The sequence below is a fragment of the Hemibagrus wyckioides genome, linkage group LG24 (genome assembly GCF_019097595.1).
Source record: "Hemibagrus wyckioides isolate EC202008001 linkage group LG24, SWU_Hwy_1.0, whole genome shotgun sequence".
Taxonomy (NCBI): domain Eukaryota; kingdom Metazoa; phylum Chordata; class Actinopteri; order Siluriformes; family Bagridae; genus Hemibagrus; species Hemibagrus wyckioides.
This window is the reverse complement of record NC_080733.1, coordinates 6,519,593-6,532,882: the sequence shown is the minus strand read 5'-3', so window position 1 is coordinate 6,532,882 and position 13,290 is coordinate 6,519,593. Positions and strand designations below refer to the sequence as shown.

The 13,290-nt window shown below is 40.6% G+C and overlaps 1 protein-coding gene across 1 annotated transcript in view; it reads right to left on the bottom strand.

Annotated features, from left to right (window-relative positions):
• Window positions 1-13,290, bottom strand: part of eif3hb (eukaryotic translation initiation factor 3, subunit H, b) — a 70,883-nt gene that overhangs the window by 38,306 nt on the left and 19,287 nt on the right. The window lies entirely within an intron of this gene.

Sequence of the window (13,290 nt, the reverse complement as noted above, 5' to 3'; positions counted from 1 at the left end):
TGGCAGACGCCCTTAACCAGGGCAGCTTACTTACAAGTTGCTCATTATATACAACTGAGCAATTGAGGGTTAAGGGCAGCCCAGCAGTGGTAGCTTGTTGAACTTGGGATTTGAACTAACAACCTTCTGAGAAGTATTCCAACACCTTAACCACTGAGCTACCACATCCCCACATGATATGACCATATACCATATCCAACAACCCACATGTAGTTCATCCACAAATCATTGCCAAAAGGTTGAAAGCACAGTTAAAGTCTAGAATGCCTGCATAGTGCAGTTTTAATATTTCCTTTCACAGAACTAAAAGGCTCAAACTTGTTCCAGCATGGCAATGATCCTGTCCACAAAGACAGCACCATGAAGACATGATTTGCCAAGTCTATATTGGAAGAACTCAAGGTGGCCCAAATCCTGACCAAAACTTACTGAACACTCCTGGAACGAAGTGGAATGCAGACTGCACACCAAGCCTTTATGCCCGACATCAGTACCTGATCTCATTAATGCTACTGTGGCTAAATGAGCACAAATCCCCACAGCCACACTCCAAAATCAAGTGGAAAGCCTTCCCAGAAGAGTGGACTATTTTATAAAAGCAAAAGCTTTGAAATGGGATGTTCAGCAGGCACATATGGGTATGATGGTCAACTTTTGGCCATCAAAAGAGTCAGGGCTAGTTAAATAGTATGCTAGTTGAAAAAAATATTACTTACTCTTACTGACAGAGAAGCCATAAAAGTGTATAAAGACAGAATCTTGTTTTTGATCAGTCACTGAATAGCCTCAAGGTTGTAAAACACTCCTGCGAAAAGTACCTGTCAAATACCACAAAATTTCCAAAAAAGCCACATTTTTCCAAATTAATAAACTCCGACCATTCTCAACCAAGGGATGGATGGAAAAGGGCAAAGTGTGTAGGAAGACACAAAGCCAAAAAACACACAGATGAAGCATAGTTACAGCTAAAAAAAACTCCTGCTGTAGAGCAATAACCATCCTCGGGCGCGGGGCGTTTACAATACTTTCTAGAGAGCATTTAAATAGATGAACGCAAGAGTAGTACAGGGTGAATCATCAAAAATATTAACTGTTTCCCAGAAGTGATATATACTAAACTGTTTCTTAGATATATAATAGTATTGGCGTCTGTGGTTTCTAGAATCTAACAGACGTAGAAAAATTGTGAACATTTTCATTTCAAGTGTATGTTAATGTTTTCAGCAATGAGTGTTGGGAGTGAAGAGTCAGAAAGCTCTTCATGTGCAGGGCATGGTGACAAACATGCAATGCCAAATCACCACCATCACGCCAGTGAGAATCAACCAAGCATTAACAAAAGCATTGACCATTTATGGTCAACTACCATTTGGTAAACCAGAGCGGCTGTGGCTCGACACAAATCAACCAACAAACCAAATCAAGATGAAGAGCTTGTTAGGAAATAAACTACTTGGAATGATGTATATGGAGGTCTTAAAAGGATATTAAGAACGTTAGCCATTTTCGCACTGCTGTTAGACTGGAAAGAAAATCTAATCATTTCAATCAAACAACTATATTGACACAAACAAACATCTGAATGTAGTCAGGAAAACATTTTGTTTAGACAAATGTCCCCTTTTTAAACATCCCAGAAACGCAGTTAGCATCTTAGAGTTAAATTTGTTAGATGGTGCTTCGGAAACCAGACAGATTAAGTCTATGTCCATGTTGCTTCAGGAGCAAACCTACTCAGACTTTGTGACTGTGACTCACTTTTCCAAATGGCAGGAAAGTTCTTCAGTTTAAATGGTACTGATGAGAAATTTAAAACAACTCAAAAAAGTTGTCTTAATTGTGTTGGAAGAAGGAAAACTGGGCAAGTGTAAGGATCCTTTGATCCTCTAATAAGCGCCAAACAAGTGATGACAAAATGAGTGGATCAGAGCTTCTCCAAAACAGCAGGTCTTATGGGATGTTCCTAGTATGAAGTGGTTAGTCCCTACTAAAAGGTCCAAAGAAGGGCAACCGATGAACCAGGGACAGGATCATGGACACCCAAGGCTCACAGAACGCATATGGGGAGCAAAGGCTAGCCCGTCTGGTCCAATCCCAGAGAAGAAAGACTGCAGCACAATATACTGGCTATGATAGAAAGGTGCCAGAACACAGACTCCATTTTGCAGCACAAGAGGAATCTTCACAATGTTAGACAGGTGGTTTTATTGTTATGACTGCTGGTTATATAAACGCCATTAGCATTAGAAAGAACAAGGGCAAGTGATGACTGCAAATGAAACTTATCCCTGGTATCTGCAAAGGAATAAAAGCTGCACAGACTGTGACAATGTAGACAATGTAGACAAGAGAGGGTTTAGTAGCTTGTGCCTATGGCAGTGGCAATTCCTCACTGTTTAACAGCAGGTGCTATACAACACACAGCCTTTGAGAACGGTGTGTATTCCCACTTAGCACCATTTGTCTCTGTGGGTGAAGATGCATGGTGACCTGACTACCGCTGATTCCCTGGGGGCCTTCCTTAGTCCAGTACAGATTCTGACTACAGTTTGGGTTTAGAGAAGCTGAACATGTAGCACTGTTGACTACGAGCAGCCTCACATTTAAATAATCAATAAGACAAGGAAGTTGCAGTCAAGCTTTACGACAGAGTGAGACTCATAAATCAGGGGATAGCTTCTACAATTTTTTAAGCTGCACTTGACAGAGCACGTCCATTTTTTTCCTTCAGCATCTCATCCCTAACTGGTGTTTATTCTGTCTCACAACCACAGCAAAAAATAAAAAAATAAATTTAAATCGTCGAGCGAATCTGCCAAGCCAGGACAGCTCTACTTGTAGGCTGAGTACAAACTAAACAGTCTAAATTTAGATAACCTTTAACTGATCCAGTGTTAATTATAAATCACAAAGACCATGTACACAATGTCTAATCAAATTTTCGGTGAGGAAATATGAGCATCAGCTCATTTCTGACAGCAGGAAGCTGCAATCTTTAAACAACACACATATTTATGTGTTTATCAGAAAGGCACACACCCATTTTTAGTTCTCTCGCTGTAGATTGAGAGGAGACGTTCTTTCGATGGTGCCACACTGCCACCTTCTGGAGCACTGTTGAGGTATACAGCCGTGCTTAACCTTATTTAATCCCCAGCATCAGAACAAACACCACCCACTTTGGTCATTTGAAGGCATTCATTCATGTCTCTATCTCTGTTGTTCTCTCAAGCACTTCAGTGTAAGTGCACAACAGAGAGGCAAAATTAAATTTCATGTCGAGTGACACTTTGTAGCGCTGCTGGCCGCTACAGACAGGCAAACAGATCACGGTGTGAGGGGTTGCGCCTGTCGATCAGTGCCATTAATAACAGCAGACCGACACCCTTAAATCACAGCTCAAAGCTCATTTGTTCGCCTGCCTCCCATCCCCTTTTCATAAGCTCCAACAACAAACCTGTTAATTAGGTTCTTGCAAAGCGAACAGCAGCGTTAATGTGTAATCTTTTCCGATGAGGCCACGCCGCGAGCATCTGAGGCTTAAAAGCGTACTGTAATTACCACTGCTGATAAATCCAGTTAATGAAAAAAGAGCCAGGCCAGAAGCTCAAGAGAGAGACGAAGAAGAGGAAGTGCTACTTGCGGCAAAGTCACATTTCACTCAGAATCACACTCCCTGTGATTGGACCAGCGGTTCATATGTGGCCTTTTACACGTCAACCAGGGTTGCAGAACCAGAACCGACAATATCAGCAGAATCCAGCTCAAAACCTGACTAACATTCCTATATGGTCAATGAAAACTTTCCATGTCCTGCCAAGTGTAGATTAAGCTGAATTTTGTGCTGCCGTCACTCAATTCAACACATTTTATGCGCTTTCACTAATCACAAAAAATATAAAGGAGTTGTTAATCAAAAGAGAGGGAAATATTTATATAAAAAAAAAAAAAAAAAAAAAAAAAACATTGGATGTATTGCACCTCCCAGTGAAGCTGAAACACAGGCACATGAGGTCAGTGTTAGCATTTCTCTCACACACAAATGCAGCTATAATGAATCTGACTACAGTGTACAAGGCTTTAACTTGCTGGAATTGTGCTATTTGTTTTTTTTTTCTCCCACACTACTGCACAGACACGTCTCAGTAACCTCTAGACAAAATAGCATATTTTATTTTGTATGGTATGTACCTTGATACCTTTTTAATGCTGGTCTAAATATAGTGATAACGTCCGTGTATTGCCCATAATTTACCTGTATATTTCGTATTTCTAGAACATGAAGGGACTGGACAAGTGGCAGATGTACAGTATGTTGGTCATACTACTGCACACAGTGTGTCTGAAGCTTATGGCACAATTATCTGGCGATATACATCAGGATCTTAAGATTTTGCACCTCTCCAAACTTTCCCAATTTTTTGTTGGGTCTCTTGAAATGTCAGACAGTCCTCTGAAAGTAGGCGGTAACTGGCCAGGTTTAGAGACCAAAACAAATTCTAGGGAAAAGGTAGAAATCTGGAGATGAATATCATCATATCAGGACACCTTTTATTTAACACATTGTTCATGATACCTAAAAAAATTTTTTAAAAAAAAGCTTGAGAGAATGTTTAAGTGTCACTATCGACCACATCTGCAGCTTATTTGTGATTACTAGAGAGAATAATTTCAATGTTTTGCTGTGCTGAGAAACCAGATTCCTTGAAATTCACATATAATTGAAGTCTTGGGACAGGGGCTTCTGAAAGTCAATAAACATTTATGCAAAACTTTAACGAATTCTTCTTCCATCAAAGCCGTTTCTAACTTAAGCTCTTAATCTATATAATTCCTCCTCACAGTGATGGGCCTACTATGTCCAAAGTGAAAAAATTTGCTCATAGCTGAAAGTAAACACAGAAGCGCCTCGGTTTTCTGCATGATCAAGCACGAACAGCACAAAACATCAGAGTCGCGTAATAAGTGCTAGAAGGCTAGCACTTATTACATCACATCACAACAGCATTGTAAGACATTTGTCATGTCTTTCGCTACCCAAGACCTTTTGCACTTAGCGTCTCCTTAGAGTTCTTTTAAATGTGCGTTTATTGATTGTAAATTTTCATGACAGAATTTAGCAATTGGACTTTGATTTCTATTATCAAGAAGTTTCCATGTCTAAGCTCAGGGGAAACAAACGGATTTGTCTGTGGTCAGTGTGCATATGCTGCAGATAAAGATAAACAGATTTGGGGGGGGGGGATGCTATTCCTTTAAACTTGCTTTCATGGTGCTTCTGTCCTAACAGCTGTAGGTCAGACGTGGGTTAAGCCAGGCCTTTCACTCCAACTTCAACATGTGTCGTCTTCTCAAAATGACAAGCAGCACACAGATTATCAAATATCAGCCATTCAATCTTCTATCTTCACTCGACAGCACCAGCAGGAGACAGCGGAGAGGAGGGAGGACGCAGGTTGAGAACGGGAAGCAAGGAACAAGCAGAGTGACAAGTGAGTGAGAGAGACAGACGCAGCAGGAGAAGAGGAAGGAGAAGAGACTGTTGAGTGAGTGAGTGAGAGGAACAGGAGAGAGCAGAGAGCCGTGCACTGAAAGTGGGGCAAGGCCAAGACGCAGTGCCCAGGGATCCTGCTCAAGTTGTGGAAATCTGTAAATGCTGAAGCATGACACTAATGTATATAATACTAGTGTTTGGTATCTGCATTGCACGGCTCAGGGCTATAAACATGGGGTTTAACATGGAGCTGCGATTTAAGTACATTTCTCCAATAGCCTGAATAGCTTTGCTTTTTAAAAAAAGTGACAAGGCAGGATTCAATAGGGATTCTGACCTTGTTCTGGGTATCACGTTACCTTGATACTCGTCTGATCCTGATCACCTTTTAGGAGCCGACTCATGATGGCAAGTTGCTAAAGAACTTTCGTCAAGATCTTTGTTGGCGATATTGTATGCTTTCACAGAACAAAACACATTAACTGGATTGGAAAACATGCCAAACAAAATTCAGTGATCCAGAGGTCCAGGTTTGTATTGGCCTCGATTATAATACTTGTATCTGAGAGACACATTCTTGCTCTTTGCTTATACAATTCAGTAATGCTGTTCAATAAAGGAGGAGAGTTTCCCAAAAGAAAGCTTAAAGTCTGGGACATTGCCCTTCGGTGCAGCTCAATGTAAAAACCATGGAAATGTCTCAGTTGATGGTGCATGGATATCAAAACAGCTTTATGACAGGCCAGAAATACTGTTTAGGGGATTGATAAAGTTGCATAGTTTTATGCACCTTTAAGTGTTTCATAGTTATGTTTTTGACAGAATACATCACACACGGGCTATTTCAGCATGTCAATAAATAGAATTTCTGGTCTTTTCTTAATAAATGACTTCATTAATTTGTGCACATTATTAAGGAGTTAAATTTTTACATATATTGCAGGTGCAGTAGACAGAGATCACCCGAATGTTCCTTAAATGTCTTAAATGAGAAAGTTTCCATGACGGTTAAGATCTGATGAACATTTAGCAATTAATTATTCGTCTGCATTACAAGCACATGGTTGATAACTTATTACATCGCCTAGCTGTTGCGTGAACTTTCCCACCACTGAGCCCGTTAGCAGAGCGCACTCCTCCTATTAAGCTGGATAAACAAACTCCGCTGCCTCAGTTAGTCGTTATTACCGACCCTACCGCCCCCACAGGCCACAGTCTCCACGGGTCAGCAGCAACTCCTCATCAAAATGAAAGCATTTGCTTTGGGAAAGAGACAAGGTGAAGGAGAAGACCCGGCAGGCTCCTGTTCGCCATTTCAAATGCACTAATAAATAAGGCAATTTCCTAGCGAGGGGTGAGGGTGGAGGCGCTCTGTTTGCTCATTAAGGAGTGAATTTATAACTTTTTTGCAGCTCATATAGTTCAAGGCCTCTCGCAATGCTTATGAGGGCTGTTTAAATACTCATTAGGCTCCATCATTTGTCCAGGCAGAGCACAAGCTTAAGTGCACGCAAACACCAGACAAACAGGAACGAGCGTGGGGAGGAAGAGAACCGTATCAACTTTCTTCATATCAAACATCTTGTTAATCATCAGTGATTAACATTTCATTATGTTGCACACTAACAGGCACCCACACACAGTCATATAGACTTTACAGCATGGAAATCTGAGTGAGGCAGCGTGTTAATAAGCACCGAGACTCAAGATGTCCTCCATCTTGCCTGAAGCTCAGTTCATCGAATGTTTGCTGTATATGGATTCCTTCCTACGTGAACCTCCAGTCCTAAATACGTGCTGACAGAGACATCACACCACTCTAATAATAATAATAATAATAATTTATTATAATTTATTACAAAATGTAGCTACTTCATGACTTGTAATAAAACATTTAAACTTGATCAAGCCCACACTCACTGTTCTGAAAAAGTAACTTCCTTTTTATCTCACATCAGTGGAGGCTACAAGGGATAACAGGAAATATGCAACTCCCAAGTGTGCTGTTAGCAGAGGAATTTAATAAATAAATAAAGCAGTCAGAAGCAAGAAGAACCTGGAAGATTCCCCGAAAGTTGTGGAGTAGCTCTAGATACAAGCCTGTAGATAGTATTGGAGAAGGCAGGATTAAAAACCACATCTAGGGCCTCAGAGACTTATGGTATGGGAAATATAAAGCACTTCAGACTTGCCTTCAGTGAAACGAGCTAATGGTTTTGTCCATTTACATTCTAATGCACAGCTTGTGTATCATTATATGCTACTAAGAATCAATTGAAAAATGAAAAGCTAAAGCATATATTGAGGAAATGTTTATTTTCGCTACATTGAGAAATGCGCTGTATCGAATTTTTGCGAATCGTTATGCCCCTGAATGTGAAAGGGGGCAGACACCTTTTAGACTTCTAAAATATTTATTACATATGAATATTAACTAAACACCAAGCTGCTGTAGTCGCGCAGCTTGAAAGCACGTACTGCATCATGGCAATGATTTTCCCTCCTCTCCCTTTCTTCTGTTTTCTCTCCCTCAGGAGCAGCGTGGCCTCAGCCCATTATATTTTTAATAATGCCCCGTCGCTTTGCACTCTCCAGCCTGAGGCGCGGCCCGTTTCCCTGGCTACACCTGCATGTTCACACACCATAAAACCCAAGCAAATAGAGCACGCTCTCACGCTCCATCTCTCATGCCTCTGCTCTCTCTTAACAAGCTCTTTCTTCCCATCATCCGTCCACGAGCTGATGAGGCACGGCTCTCTGGATGAGCTCAATAAAACCCCGAGCTCCGATACAGGAGTTCAGCTGAATTACACCACAATTCTTCACGCTTTTTACTGGCCTTATTGACAATGACATTTTTCTACTTTAGTGATCATCGAAGAGCTGGCAGGTGGTAAACTTGGGAACAGCAGACAAAACCAGACAGGGAGGTAAAACACAAAGAACTGGGTTGCAGGAAACAGTAAAAGACAACACATGAGCAGTCAAGGATGCAGTATTTCTCCTCAATGAACTGCAATGCATAAAAAGGTGAAGCCCGAGGCGATGATTGACATGTCTGTTAGAGTGCAACCTACTTTACCTAAAGCCTCAAGGATCCGACACATAAAACATTTCAAACGCGTGCAGGACATTTACTGAATTCCAAGATTTAAGAGAAGTGCATCACGAAACTTGGATCCTAGTAAAGATTTTAAGCAATTTCATTTTACTTTCCTTTTATAGTAGTCTCTAGGTCACCTTCACATCAGATCTCAAAATATTAGCCAGTACTCAAACCCTGCCCTTAGGCTCCAAGTAAGGAATCTTGACTTCCTGTATGATTTCCAGACTACAAAATACGTCAATGGATCAGATTACAGAATATTTCATCATATCTAGCCTGTATAAATTTTGCTAGCAATACTCAGTATCCAAACAGTTCACGCTAAGGGTTGAACCAGTTAAAACCATATCCACTTCCTCAATTCTAAGTAAACTTTTTATTCCGCTCAGGGTCTCTGTGGACCCAGAGCCTATGTCGGGAATATTAATATCTAACACTAATAATATCCATTTCGAAGCACTGTGCACAGAGACTTTCAATTAAGACCAAGTTATAGTACCCAATTCACCTACTAGCTCGGATTTGGTAGGAAACCAGAAAACCAGGAGGAAACTCTGGGCACTGGGTGAATGTGCAACATTCCACCGAAATGATAACCCGAGCTCAGGATCAAACTGTGAGGCAACAAAGCTACCCACTGCTTCACCATGACACCCAGTGGAAAAACAGATATGATGCATTCTGGTTATAGAGTTATAGAGATGTGACGGAATATATAGAATTCAATTTTACAGGGGATACAAACTTTCCAAACACATAATAAACAAACCAGGAAAATCTGATAAATAGGAAAAAGTAAAAAGTTTAATTTAAGTAGGGAAAAATAAATGGATTACACAGAGCACTGTTTAACTCTAAATTAGCTTTTGCGTTCAAGAAAAATAGTGGTTTACCATCTTACTGTTGGTTTGTGGCGAAAATAATAACTGTTCCAGCTTTCGTTATGATCTCATATTGACCACGCTCGTTCCTATCCCAATCTCTCAACCGCAGGACAGCGTGGCCATAATATGTAGGGCCATGGTGGCAAACTTCACTAATTGAGCTGGCAGAAGCATTTTGACTCATACTGTGACTCCAGAAGCTCATTTCCAACGCCAATTTAACTGAGAGCATATGCCAAGCTGTTATGACAGGTCAGTGCCTGAGTGTGCATGAAATAATAATGAGCATTTAAGCCAAGAACAAGGGCAATTACCTTAACTTAAGCACAGGATATGAAAACGGTTCGTGTCGTTAGAAATGGGGTCGGAAGCGGGTTCTTCAATCCGGTTCTGCTTTCTAAAGTTTAGAGGGGTTTTCCTGTGGTAATGAAAGTGCTTCATGATAAGGGGCTTGGCGAGTAGCTGAGAAACTGAATGAGATGTGCTGCAGTGCCGAATGAGACGAGACGTTCGACTATTCAGAGCAGCGGGGCTCCGAGTGTGGAGCTCAGAAACTGTTAAATAAGGAGACAACAAATTGCTGAAAGATGTAAATAAAGTCAGCAGGCGTTTTTCCTCTCTCTTTCTCTCTGTCTTTACTCCAGCCGAGTTAGGGATTCTTTTCAGGAAGAGCCTGTTTGCGCTGAAGACAGAGTAATAACCTTGACACACATACTTTATATTAAAAAAAAGGGGGGGGGGGGTAAAAAAAATTTAGAAGGCTAAAATATGGAATGGACTACAATTGTATACTTGCCCCAGGGATCAAACAGCTTTGTTGCTAAAGCTGTTGCTAATTTTCCAACACATTCAAAGTGGTCACTTTCCCTGCATCGAAGAGATCTACAATTCACGATACATCCAAGGCAGAGTATGAAACAAAGGCAATGGCCTCATTTCTAACAGGAAGAAGCTGAACAGCTCTGGGTTGTTCTTCTGAATGTCTTGAAACACAAGCTGATTAATTCATTTTACGCTGACTGTCAGCATGTAATGTAAAGCAATTTCTCCATTTAATTGCAATGTTTAAAAGTGTAATAATGACTTTGTGAAATGTCAAGACATTGGTTTCTTTTTTTTATTTTTTTGCTGAACCGGCAAAAAACGCAGCATGTTCCTTGTTGAATCCGTAGCCCTGTAAAATTCACTTCCAAGCGAATTAATGTTAAACTGGCAGCCTGGTGTAATGCTGTGATGTAAGTGAGCAGGTACTTATTAGATAAATGTGGAAAGCACCTGCTACCTGCCTGTATCCTTTACACCCAGTGCTAACTGTTAACATCTAACTCTGTAGAGAGAATACATCTGGTTGTGTAGGTTCTGTGGGAATGTCATATAAATAAAGTCAAAGTCGAAGTCAAGCTCAGCTGGAAATTATGGTACTATGAATGATTTGGTGTTTTTAGGAAACATTGCTTAGCCGACTTCTCTTAGCAAAGTGAAGGGATTTCAACGTGATGCACATTTCACACGATTAAAAAGACTTTTTAAAGACTTTTGCATGCAGCTATATGAAGCTTCTTCATTACTATCTTACTGAATTTATATCTGGTTTTCTGAGTATTTAAAGCTAAAAATAATTCTTTCTGGGTTAAAACTAGCTGACTAGTATGTATGCAGTACTGAATGTATGTGACAAATGAACCCTGAACCTTAAACCTATAATAAACAATACAATGTCTTCGTATGCTGTGGTATTAAGAGTTGGAACTCAGTATGCTGTGAAGACAAGGTTGTAGTGGAAGAACTCGAACGTCCTGCACTGAGCCCTGATTCTGACTCAACCCCACTGAACACCTTTGGGATGAATTGGACTGCACCCCAGACCGTTACAACATCAGTGTCTGATCTCACTAAGGCTCTTGTAGCTGAATGAACACTAATCCCCACAGCCACGCTCCAACATCTAGTGGAAAACATTCACAGAAGAGTGGAGGTGGGACAGCAAAGAGGGAACTAAATCTGGCATGGGATGTTCAACAAGGACACATGGATGTGATTGGTCAGCTGTCAATATACTGTTGGCCATATGGTGTATTTTCATGCCGGATGTTTGGTTTTCTCCCATAACAAATTGCAAGGCTCTGATTTGGTGTAATCTCAGTCCAAACACTCAACTCCCATGCTGCAAGGTTGATAAACTGATACAGCAAACATCCCAATCATCATAGACACAAAGAAAGGTTTTCCCATCTGGCCTCACATTCAGCTAAATCAAACAGTGTAGAAACGTGAGTAAATTAAAAAGGACACCTGAGTAGATTAATCTTCCAAGTGGCACAACAGAAAAGCGTTAAAAATGTGTGAACAAATTTTTTGTTCGTTGCGAGTTCAAATCCTGTGGTCAGGAGCCAATTCAGCAAAAAGGAAGCAACACTGGAGAGCCTCTCCATACCAGAGGACACCACAGCTATCCGTGGCCAGGAGGCAATCATAGGCAACTCCTGTAGGAGGAAACCTACAGACAAAGGATACCAAATGTTTGCTTGTGTGTGTATATGTGTAGATTGTAAAGAATTCTAGATACTTTGTATTCACTCTGAATCACAGGTAATTTGTTACTGCTGTTTCAATAAAGCCTTTCCCCCTTTTATCAAGGCATTTTCTCCTCAATCACACCTCCTATTCTCTAATATTATGTAGTTCTACAGTCGTCTTGTCTTTTCCAGCAACATTAATCACTGTGAGATATATTGTGTATTGTGACAGTATCACAATGTGACACTTTTGTTGTATCACACATGCCTAATAATTGCTAGCACTTCCCAGGAGCTGGGTATGTTTTAACGTTTCAGAGTCTTTACTTTGCCTTTGACGCTAGTGAGTGACTTTTTTGTGTTGTCTTTACTAATGTGTGAAGGTACAGCCCCTTCCTTTTCCCCTGCCATGTCTCAAGGTTTCAAAGGGATCTTGAAATCCTTTCAAAAGGTATTTTTTTGCATAAGGGCAGCAAGGGATCTGTGCTCCCACTCTGCCTGTGTGTGGGTGTGTGTGTGTGTGTGTGTTCGGATTACAAAGTGTCATAATCCCTCTCTGTCCTTCTCTCTGTCTCCCACTTCCTTTTTTCTGTTCTTTGTCTCTATAACACTCAGAAGATGATGAGGTTCACGCTTCCCCTGCAGCTCAGGGAACATATGATGCTTACCTCTTCTCTTGTGTGTGTAAAGGAAAAGATAAAAGACAGTGGCCTAGTCAGTCACATCCACTCAGAGCTGAATCTGATTTTCCTTTCAGAACTGTGCTCCATCAATGCTGAGGTATTTTTCAACTCTTGTTGGTTTCTATCTAACTGAAAACACGTTCAAGCCTGCAAGGACATAACTGTTGCAGAGGCAGAGGCAGAATAATACAGCTTTGATTTGCTGAAGTCAAATTCTTTGGTCTGAAGGAGCCTCAAACGTCTACAAGAAAAACCATCAGCGTATTTTTTCCTTCCTCTTGTTGCACAAAGGAGGGGGAAATGGACTCTAGAGCTGTAGAGTTAATTTTTAATTAATTGTGTTTAATTAATGGGGTAATTTTAATTTAACTAATAATATGAATAGTAATTAATAATAATTTTCGGTGACTTCAGTGCTTTGTAAGTCTGATATAAAATGAGTCAGGACTCTGCTGTTTCATTTCATTTCATTTGTTGCCTTTCAGTGCGAGACGTGTGAGATAACCTTACACAGAATTTATCGTGATTGAAGATAACACCTTCAAATTTTAGATGCTTATTAACAAGCACTTGGGGTAAGTTAGATATCACCATTGGAAAAAATTAA